This window comes from Ambystoma mexicanum, chromosome 2q, assembly GCF_040938575.1.
Source record: "Ambystoma mexicanum isolate Mex_15411 chromosome 2q, UKY_AmexF1_1, whole genome shotgun sequence".
In the NCBI taxonomy this organism is placed as follows: Eukaryota; Metazoa; Chordata; class Amphibia; order Caudata; family Ambystomatidae; genus Ambystoma; species Ambystoma mexicanum.
Window position 1 is genome coordinate 515,617,619 of NC_090924.1, and position 11,467 is coordinate 515,629,085.

Here is an 11,467-nt window from a genome sequence, read left to right on the forward strand (position 1 = left end):
AGAATCCATTTAATGTCCGATAAGGTCAGGGACACTATCAAGGAGGAAGTTTCCAAGATGTTGTCCATAGGAGTGATAGAGACATCCACAAGCCCATGGCTATCCCAGTGGTACTGGTCTGTAAAAAGACGAGTGGTTGAAAGACTGAAGTTCGCTTTTGTGTGGACTACAGGGGGATCAATTCTGTCATGAAGACAGATGCTCACCCCATTCCTCTGGCATTTCTGGGGATTATGACAAGGATTGGGCCTTCGTAAATAAAGTCTACATCATCATTCAGGCATGGATGGCCACACATGGCCTCTTCCTGAATGATGACAAAACTGAGCTCATTATCCTAGGCACCACACCTAGCCTAAAAAAACTTGGCCCTGATTATACATCCTTTAACATTGACGGGAACGTCATTAAAGTTGCCAAAGAGGTGAAAACCCTAGGTTTCTACCCCTATTGCACCCTTACATTCACCAAACAAGTAAACACCATGGTGTCTGCCACTGCATGTACTTGCAAATTAATTAGAGCGGGTAAACCTTTCCTATCTAAGAATAGCCGTATTATCCTGGCTAGAGCTCTAATCCTTTCCTTTCCATATTGGACTATTGTAACTCCCTCTACATTGGTGACAACAAATACATTATTAAGAGACTACAGACACACCAGAACAATGCCCCCAGAGCGGACCTAAGCATAGCAAGGAAAGAGCACATCTCAGAGATTAGAAGATACCATAACTGGCTATCCATCAGCGACAAATTCCGGCTAAAAAAAGCCTATCTCACCTTCAAATGCCTAAACAATGCAGAGCCATGCTATCTGATCGAGAGAATCAATAGAAAAACCTCAAGTAGGCCTACCAGAACAGCTAATACTAACTGTTTATCTGTGCCAAGATTCAAACTATCTAAAGTCGGGGGCAGCAGCTTCCCACTTAAGTCAGCACAGCTGTGGAATTCCCATACAAGCTGACCAAACATATATTAACTTCAGACGGAATCTCATCAAATGGCTCAAAGATAATGACCAGTAAGGCCCTACATTTAGCCCACACTGTAATCAGTCTTCAGAGTGTCCCTTTGACAGTATATCCTGTCTATATTATATTGCTCCTATATTGTATGTATCTATGCATTCACTATAGACCAGTCATGCATCTGCCTTTCATCGGTATTGTAAATAGACCTCAGAGTGCCCTATTTATTTAACTATGTCCTGCCAGTTCAGTGCCTTATTCCTATATTGTATTGCATTCTTATATGTACCTATGCATCTAGCATAGCATATTTTTTGCTACTGTATATACTGATTTGTACCCTATTTGCCACTATGTAACCAAAGCTGAAAGTCTTCTTGTACCACTCTTTTCTGCGCCCCGATACCTCCGGGTCTGGCACGCATTATACATAAAGAAACAAATAAACAAACAAACAAAGCTGGGAGGATCACTTATTCCACCTGAAACAAGTGCTTCAGGCCCTGCAGAATGCAGGTCTGACTATCAAGGCCCAAAGTGGCAGATAGCGCAGGGTACTGTGACTTATCTAGGCCACCGGGTCGGTGGAGGTAAGAAACAACCTCTCAAAGCAAAGGTACAGGTTGTGAAGGATTGGGACATCCCCACCACACAGATGCAGGTGAGAGCCTTTCTAGGTCTCACCGGGTACTACCAGTCATTCATCATGGAATATGGGACCATTGCCATGCCCCTGAAGATGCCGAAGAAGGTAACTGGACCCCTGCCTGTCAACCGTCCTTTCAGGATTTAAAGGATGGATTGTGCAGGGCCCCAGTTCTGAAAGTGCCAGACTATTCTCAGGAGTTCCTTACCCAGACAGACCCCTGCGATTTTGGAATTGAAGGGAAGAAAGATCCCTCCCTTAAACATCTCCCAGGGAACAGAGGGCAATACCTACCTCTAATGACCCATCCAGCAGCTCCAGACCCATACCCAGCCAGCACACAGAGTGCCCTGCTAGTTTCTGCCAGCAAGCTTCCTAGATGGGAAGTGCCAGAGAGTCTCTGAACAAAGGACAAGGCTGTTGCCTGCAAACACTCTTCTCAGCTTTGAGTCGTCCGCCTTAAAGGATGACACGAACCCTGCGAAGAAGCTAGGAGGAGTGCCACGATAACCATCAACCAGCTTCCATTTTAAGGCTATTTCGAGGCACACGCAACCGGCTGCACCACTGACTGTTGTCAGGCTGCAATTACTAAAGCTGTCTGAGGCGTTCCAGGTCCGCCAACCAGCACAGAGATAACGATTCTTGACCCAGAGCCGCCATGTAGGCCAGCCTACAGCCATCCGTCCAGCCTCGCTTGCCTATCTGCCTGCCGCCTGATACCATCAACTGTCTCCCATCTTGATCTCTGTTGCAGGAGCTGCAAGGCATCCTGGAACTGACTTGACGCTGTTGAGCATCAAGATCATCTCAAGCACCAGATACATTGTGGTTCTGTCCCCCTGGTCCTTCTGTGAAGGCCTCTAGTGACATTTACAACCCTTTGCCCCATTGGTGCTGAAACCAAATAACCTTGAACAGTTCAAACTGATGGCTTTACCGACTAGCCTCCTGTCAGTATCCAGGGTTCATCCCTTTCCTTCGTGAAACTGTCTGTCCTCTGTGTTCCTTTACTGGGTGGGTTGTATTTTTTTAGTGTGTTGGAACAGTCTGTTGTAATAATAATAAAGTAGATATTTTTATACAATCTTGACTGGACAGTCCCTTTTATCATTGGCTAATAATTGTATTTTCGCTGTGTTGCAACTAACCAATGATCCACGAGATAAGTCTCCCATTTCATCAACGCTACCAAAATTGGACAAGGAGGTGTATAATAGACTGGTGTTTCCAATCTGTTCGGATCCCTTCTGGCGTACAAGAGGTGTGGGGCTTATTGATGGTTTAGAAACCGATATTCATCCCTGAACCACTGGTACTCCGGAAACTGATTTGTGACAGTCATTAATTTGTCTACCTGCATGGCTCCAGTGAGCATGGCAGTGCCGACGAGGGAGGCAGAGCCGACCCTGGAGTAGGCATAAGTTTAACCTGGGCCGCGGCCCTGGAGGATAAACAAATGAAGGGTTGGACGCCCACGAAAAGGGGACTAATGTATGGGAAATTGGAGTAGGGGGCTGCAGGCAAAAGAAGGGAAGGCAGCCAGTAGAGAGCTTGAATACAAGGATGTCCTGCCTCAAAAGACCCTCTTTTCCATTATTGCCGCCACAGAGAAACAAGGAGGGCAGTGGCGAGATTCAACGGCATAGTCAGCTCAAAATGCATGCTCGGAACCTCCGGCTTTACAAGCAGTGAGGAATATTCAGCGCGAGCCTGGGACAGCTCGAGCGCTCATGAAGAAGTAGCCCCCAGTGGGCAGACCGGGTTCCCTTGAGGATGCAAAGCCGCAGAGGCAAACAGTAAAGTGGAAAGGGTTGCAACGTTAGCAACAGTGTGGGGAGAGAGCCGGTTTGGACTGCGTGCGCCGGCAGGACTTAAGGCACTCAACCCGGAGACCTGCACACAAGAAAGGGTTACACCGTGAGCAGCTGTGGAGTGACCAAGGCGCCTTTTCCGTGTGTGCCTGCAGTACGGGATGTACTTACCGACCCGGCGACCAGTGTAGGATGAAATGGATGCATTCGGAACAGCCGCATGGGCACAGAGGAACCTTTGTCCGGACCAGCAAATGTTAGGATTTCGGGATCCCGTTCCTGTTTCCGGTTCCTGGCCTCAACGTTCTTCTTTACATGCACCTGTTTATTTGCACAGGCATTGCCTCGCTGGCTCCACCTCCGCGGTATGCATAAGAGGTGTTCTAGCCTGGCACCTGCCGCTTCTGAGTGACGCTGATCTCTCCGGTAGCATCGTGTGCCCTGAATTCCTTGTTCTTCCTTCCTGACAATCCCTAGATTGTTTTCTTGGACTTCTTAGCCTGCTGTTTCAATCCTGGTTTGCCTCACCCGTTACAGACCATCGCCTGCTTTCATGTACTGCCAATTACCTGCCGCTTGCCTCGCCCGTTACAGACCATCGCCTGCTTTCACGGACTGCCTACTGCCTGCCACTTTACTTTCTGGTTTGCCTTGCCCATTGCAGACCCGCCTGCTTTCACGGACTGCCTATTGCTCATTTACTGTCAAAGCTTCGACTGCATATACAAACTACCTTGTCTGCAACCCGGACTTCGGGTTTCTTTGCTAATCCCTCCCCCGCGGCCGCACCGCGGACTAGTGCCATTAACTCCATCTGATAACACTTTCAAGGAGATTCTACCTAAAACCTACTTTACCGGATGCCCTGCAGATTACCCCGTTGAACCATCCCGGAACTAGAGCGACCCTCACTAACTTCCCTCTTTATTATTTTGTACCTTTCGTTTTTTCCAGTTGGAGTCCTCTTCTAATTACCTGCAATTCCCTTCTACACCGGTAAGATAACCTCTGTGAACATACATGCATCAACTCCTCCTGTTCCCAGGCTGACGTTAACTCCTGTGGTATTGCAATTAGATATCTGGGTCCTGGATTAAGCTGTCCCCCATATTTCCTTTAATCACCACACTGCATAGACCAGGTTAATTACCTTTACATTGGGTTATTTTCTTCCTTATCACTGACTGTTATTAACCACTGTGTTCTTTTTTCCCTTACAGCTTGGTACCCCAGCGGTGTGGTCTCCCCACTCTTTCAATTGATCTACTCCTCTGTCTGGCCTCATTGGAAATCCCTCAGGTGAGGAGGCCTGGGTTAAGGTATAACCCAGGCTCTTCAATCAAGCTGAACAGGCCGAAATCCATACTCACCTCATCCATGGCTCCCATCGCTCCTAGCCGGGGAGTAATAGCGAATGCGTTAATTGTTGGCAAGCGTGAAAATTCTTGCGCACAGATAGACTTTCCAGGAAGTAGCTGGAAAATTGCAAAAGAGCTGGGAAAGAGGTAAAAGCACTGAACTAAAGATGGATGCTGAACGGGCAGAGGTAGCACAGGCAACTAAAAAGGCGCAGAAGGAATTGGAGTGGATCATGCAGATGGCAAGGGCAGCAGCATCGAGGCATGGCCCCTAATTGCTACTGAAAATGCCAGACAGCAGGGCCTTCAAGGAGTGTTGCGCAATCCCCCCTCCTATTTCCAGCATCAACAGAGGAACAGGTTTAGGAGGAACTGATTTCTCTGGGGGAAGAGGAGCTGGCAGACAAAAGGGGAAAGACTTTAATTGCAAAGGCAATGAGGCAGCAAACAGAAGCAGCAAAACAAAGAAGAGAAGTTGGTCAAAAGACAGCAGTAAAATAAGGCAAAGGAGGAAAGCAGGGGCCTGCAGCCAGCACAGCAGAGAGTGAGAGGGAACGTCCAAGGGAGAGAAACAGAGAGCCCATTGCATGTGCAGCCATCACAGCAGAGGACATGTCGGAGGGACATTGTTGCAATTGAAAGGTATTGTAATGCAATGCTTGCAGGCATGGGATGGGGGCAGCAATGGTCAGTTAATGTGTAGCAATGTTAATACATTTATCAATGGGGTAAACTTGGCGGAGAATGCCACACCAGTTAATCAGCAAGGAGACACACCAGTACTTGCAGCTAAGCACAGGGTGAACCTGGGGGTGAGGAGGGGAGAGACGCTGCTGCACAGCCAGAAAACAACTGCTTTCTGCTGAGCCTCCGTGCAGACCACCTGCAACGGAAGACACTGCCCCATATTAATGGTGATTTGCAGGCAGCTCTTGGTGTGGCGAGCCAGGTGAAATCATGGTGTGGCTGTGGCCCTAGCTGGGAAGTCTGCTATGGCCTCCTGGATTGCTGGGCTTGGAGGGGCTGGAGGCTCTGGGGAGTGGGCTGTTTACTACCGGCACCCAATCTGCATCTGCGGTGGGGCCTGGGCAGGCCTTAGCGGCCTCGGCACAATATCCCGCTGCCTTGCTGGCCCTGGGAGGACCTATGGGCTGCAGACCAGCTGTGTGGCAGCTCTGGAGGGAGAGGTGCTGCGCGTCGATTGAGGCAGACGTTGGGCTGGGAGCCGGTGCAGAGAGGAGCTGTAATTGGACCTCAGCGGAGCATGATATGGGGCAAGGTTAATGTCTGGTGATCTGCGAGGTATATTAGCACTATAACTGGGTGAGGCAGAGTGTGACATCAAGCTCATGCAGCTAGTGAACACCGGGGCGGAAGGTGTGCTACAGGATTGGTCCTGACATGGATGGACTGTGTAATCTGCCCGGGATGGTAGAATTGGCTATGGGAGGCCCTGCCTGCTGAACCCTGGATGTGGGGCCTGAGCGGCACAACTGGCATCACAGAATGGTGGCACTGGGCACCTGCTGTCCTCTGCAGCATAGGCACATTATGAATGGGTGCACAAGAGAGCCGGATCTGAGCACAGGTCGATGCTGAGATCCTGTCACTGTGTGCTGGAATAGCAAAGGGTGCATTGTCACCTGGTGGTGCTGGGCAAAGCTCTCCCTTCGACCTTCCCTGCCCCACTTGGATTTCTATAGATCAGGGACTGCAACACAGGCATTAATCAAGACTGGGTGCACTGTGGAAGTGACTGATTGCATGTGCGGAGTGGTGTGGTGCACGCGGGCAGGTATGCTGCACAATGAACATGTCCAAACGAGGGAGTGGCACCAAAAGGCAAAGTAATATGGATGCTTTTACCCATCAAACAAGTAAACTCAGACCGGATCCTGAGGCAGAGCAGGCAATATCATCTGGAGGAGACGAGCAAGATGGGCCAAGCCTTCGACACATCCTAGAAAGTATGCAGACTGGATTTGCTGCATTTGATGGAAAGTTAGACTGTATTACCTCTAATATCGCCACTCTGAATGCCAAAATGGAACAGGTGAATACTAGAGTGACCGAAGCTGAACCCCGAATCAGAATGATATACAGGTGCTCAAGTTGTAAGTGTCCACCATGTCTAAAGACCTGAAGAGTGCACTAGCAAAGTGTGATGACCTTGAATCCCGTTTCAGATGGAATAATATCTGTATTATTGGACTACCAGAGAACTTTGGCAGAGGCCACATCTAGAGAGCCATAGAGTCCCTGCTTAGGGACCTGTTGGATAACCCCGCAGTATCTAACACATTTAGTGATAGAAAGAGCCCATAGGACGGACACTACCAAACCAAGGCCAGGGGCACCCCTTAGACCTGTCATCTGTAGAATACTTAACTATAGGGATTGTGACTGTATCCTGCGACCGGCCAGGGAGAATGGCTCCATGCACTGCCTGTCTGCTCCAATCCATATTTTTCTCGACTTTTCCACAGTGGTGCAGCAAGAGCAAAGATCCTTTTTAGGGGGCTTGAAGTTGCTGAGGGAGCGCTCAGTCCAATACGCTATGCTACTTCCTGTGAGGCTGTGGATACAAAATGGAGGCAAAGCCCATTTTTTCACATTGCCGGAGAAGGCGACTGCATTTATTGAAGCGCGTATTCCGATTCGCCAGATGCCACCGTCTGGACCTGCGGGGGCCGACCCTGCAGTGTGAGGCCTAGTACAATGGATACTGTGGGCCTCATCACGAGTTGGCTGGTATCCCGACTGAGATACCACCCAACTTTATTTGCGTTACTGCCCACTCGTCCAGCAGTATTACCGGTTGTGTGGTAAACGTTATTCCCAATTGGGTCCATTACACCCAATGGGGAATTTTCAGTGAAATCACTGCTGGCGATAATTACCACTGGTATTACCACACGGTAATTATGCCAAAAATCAGCATTTTTCCAGGGTCTTTACCCACAGCTTTGAGCTGGGGGTAAACACGCCATACTCATGATTGGGTGGACCCTTAATGCGGTGGTAACCCTGTTAACACCACATTTAAGGGCTACCACCCAACTCGTGAGGAATGTAAAGTGAACCCCTGTCTCTTACTGAGGAACTCAGGTGCACCCTCTAGGTTTATATGACTAGCATGCTGGGATGTACGAATACTGTCACTGGTGATAACACATGGGGTGGTCACACTATGGCAGTGCCTTCATAATGTTTCCATGATCCTTCATATTGGTGGTTGGAGCTAGTAAAGGAGGTTAACAAAGCAGGCAGCAATGCACCCCTGCATGCAAGGTTGCTGGTTACTGCCTGTTTATTTGGTTTGTTTTTGTGTTGAGGAAGAGAGTTTAGCTACTAGGATGGGTGTACATCCCCCTGGTTGGGTGGAGGCTGTGGGCGGGGGGTGAGGGTGTTAGAGTTATGGTAGATATAGGAAAGGTTTTCTTGGTACAGGCACACAATGGCTCTATGAACGCTACAGTATTGTTTAGAATTCACAAAGTACGGTGCTTATTGGTGCTAGTATTGTATACGAAATGGGCGAATGTCACAAATTAAGTTGTTGAGCTGGAACGGGATTGGGCAGGAGAACTACTCTAAATCTGGACACAGGTCAAAGGGGTACTCACGATTGTACATAAAAGCCTGTGGTTTCAGCTACTGCACTCGCATATAGATGAGGAGGGCAGATATGTGATGGTACACTGCTACCTGATGAACACAGAACTAATTCTTGCAAACACATTCAGCCCCAACATTGATGGCCCTGCGTGCTATGATGCCGTAGCAAATATCCGGGACTCCCATTATATGGGGAGGGGATATGAATACCATACTTGATCAACACCTTGATCAAACCGGAACTGCGCCCAGGCCGTCCACTAGAGCAGCCCGTAACATTGCACGCCTGCTGTTTAGACTGAACCTGTGTCATGTTTGGAGGCATCTGCATCTGCCTGCAAGGGCTTAAAGGAAAGGATTACTCGACGGTGCAAGACATGTCGTCCAGAATCAATATCTTCCTACTTTCCCGTTGTTTATTAGCAAAGTGACTATGACCAATATATTGCCACGCATTTTTTCAGACAACTCGCCGATAATGCTGCAAGCTCCACTGGGCTGTGCGAACGCAGGATCATTCCACATGGGGCTTCAAATCAGAGGCGCTATGCGATCTGGGCTTTAGGACAGATATAGAGAAAGATATTCCCAGTTTCTTCTTGATCAATGATAATAACACAACGTCACAGAGCACGTCATGACAGACTTTTAAAGTATACATCAGCGGCATTGTCATGTGCAGGGAATTTGGAGTGCTCAAGACCATTAGGAGTGACTTGCAACGCAGTCAGTGTGATTTACAGGGACTGGAGACCAAGTATGTTGCAGACCCGAGTAAAACAACGCTGGCAGATATACACTGTGCCCTAGAACAGTTCAGAATACACGGCCACAGAGAGGTGAGATACTTCACTAAACCGGCGGCTCCAAGAAAATATGGGGATGGTGAACGCCTGGGCAGAACACTACCGAGGCTGATACAAGTGGAGAGGCAGCTCCAACAGGTACCCTCCATACTAAATGACCAGGGTGTACCCCAATATATACCGATCACAAGATCAATAGGGCATTTATTGGCTTCTATATGGCCCTGTATAGAGTGGGGGTGCCCATTGCAGACATTCACTCCGCACTGGACGGGATTCCGCTGCCCAGACTGTCAGCTAGCGCCAGAGTACAGACTGACACCCCATTCACAGGAGACAAAATAATGAAGATCCTTAAGGAGCCCCCAAGAAACAAAGCTAAGGAATGGGGTCCAGTGCAGACTTCAACAAGCAAAAAATTAGGTGTAACCAACTCATCAGATCTGAAGCTTCTCAATAGGCTCCAAAGGGAGCAGAAAATGTTCTTTGCCTATTTGTTTATAAAATTATTTTCAATTTCATTTTTCTTAATCAAAAGTATGCTTCTTTCTTTGTTATTGAACACAATAGAGTGAAGCTTATAAAAAGTACAGAAAATGTTTAATGCTCATTACTTGAAGTGGCAAGTTTTGAGACAGAAACATAGTACAATGGTCAACTCTGTGTACATAAGAATGCATTTTGGTGTATTTAAACCATCTTCAGGGCCATGCAATCTACCATAGTCATAAATGTGGAAAAACATAAATTATTCACAAAAAGAATGTTACATAAGCATCAAGATACATTGCAAACCAAATAATGTACATACCAATAGTGTTCGTAAATTATGTCATCAGGGATGTGTAGTGGAACAGAAAAGGAAATATCAATCAATGTTTGTGTCTAAATATCGCTCTCATGCTTAAAGCTTATACATGACAGATAAATCGTACCTCTTTCTGTAATGTATTCGTTGCCAATCACCACGTGTAAATCATATTTGCTTAATGCCGGCAATCGTCCTGCATTCAGGTTGAAAGCGGTACCTATGTTTAATACATACATCAGTACTCATTCTATTTGGGACATAAGCATTCTAACATGTAGCGACATACTTAAAAGTCTTACCTTGCAGGTCGCGAACGACTTTCCTGTAAGTGAAACCCTAGGGACGCACGGTTTCGCTTTGTATTTAAAGCATTGCCATGGTGACAGTACGAGGCGTTGCGCTCCGGCAGTGAAGCCGGAGCACGTACGCCTTGCGTCCTGCCTCCCCATGGAAATGGGAGGGCGGGATAATCACCACAGCAACGCGTGGGTCTATGCTGATCAAAGTTGTCATGATTGCGTCAATGTTAAGAAAATGGAAAACATAACCGGATCAAACATGGCCTTTGCTCGCCTTGCTTGATCCGCCCGTGGTATGCTAATATGAAAATGGTGTAGTGTAGTGTTTACAGTGCATATCAAGCAAAACAATTAATTTAGTGAAGCCGTGGTGGTCATGCGTGGAACCATGTACCGCCATAACCCTCTGTTGGGCTGTCATTGTATAATTACAGGCTTGTATTGAAAATGGGTATTCATGATGGAAATACATAGTGCCAAGAGTATTCTATGCGGAGTTGTGAATATGTCATTACATGGTGCTATTAGCATCATGGCTACCCCCTTACCGCATTCCGGGTCCTGGTTCCCGAAATAGGGATTTACCGGGTCATTCCAAAGTTGGAGGACCCGGTAAGTCCCCATTCCGGGAACCATTCCCCATTCCTATTCAAGCCCCCATAGGTCTCAATGGGAATGGGGATGGAGCTAATAACGGTACCGCAATTTGCGGTACCGTTATTAGCTCTGAAGTCCCTTAATGGGTCCCTTCCATGACGCCTGGTAAAACCAGGCATTAAGGAAGGGACCCGCTAAGGGACCTCGAAATAGGGTGGTAAGGGATTACCGGCACCTGTGTCCTTACGGGTGCTGGTAATCCCTTACCACCTACCTCGTAATGACCCCCATAGTGTCAGGAATATCCATGGTGTCCTCGTTATGATTGATATAATAGAAATGAGCAACATAAAAAAGGGTTTAGATAATAGTCCAAACTTTCTCGTCCTGTTCTATCTGATCTTTTTCTTCAAGTGGTGTGTTCCTGTGGAGGGAGCAGCAAATGTGTCTTATCTCCAATATCATGGATAGATTTCAGTTCTTTTGGTTGTTACAGATAGCACATGTAGTTGATTTCCTCATGATATGATATGATATGATATGAT

General features: G+C 47.6%; 1 long non-coding RNA gene across 2 annotated transcripts in view; it reads right to left on the reverse strand.

Moving 5' to 3' along the window:
- Positions 1–10,444, reverse strand: part of LOC138568984 (uncharacterized) — a 290,861-nt gene extending 280,417 nt beyond the window's left edge. Inside the window, exons 1-3 of one of the 2 annotated variants that reach the window (XR_011303039.1) lie at positions 10,326–10,444; positions 10,151–10,243; positions 9,794–9,931 (exon numbers count right to left, since the gene is read on the reverse strand). This is a non-coding gene — a long non-coding RNA (uncharacterized lncRNA). Of the gene's footprint in view, positions 1–9,793; positions 9,932–10,150; positions 10,244–10,325 lie in introns of those variants that run through there. The other variant, XR_011303037.1, reaches the window with a different exon arrangement.
- Between the last annotated feature and the right edge of the window lie 1,023 nt (positions 10,445–11,467).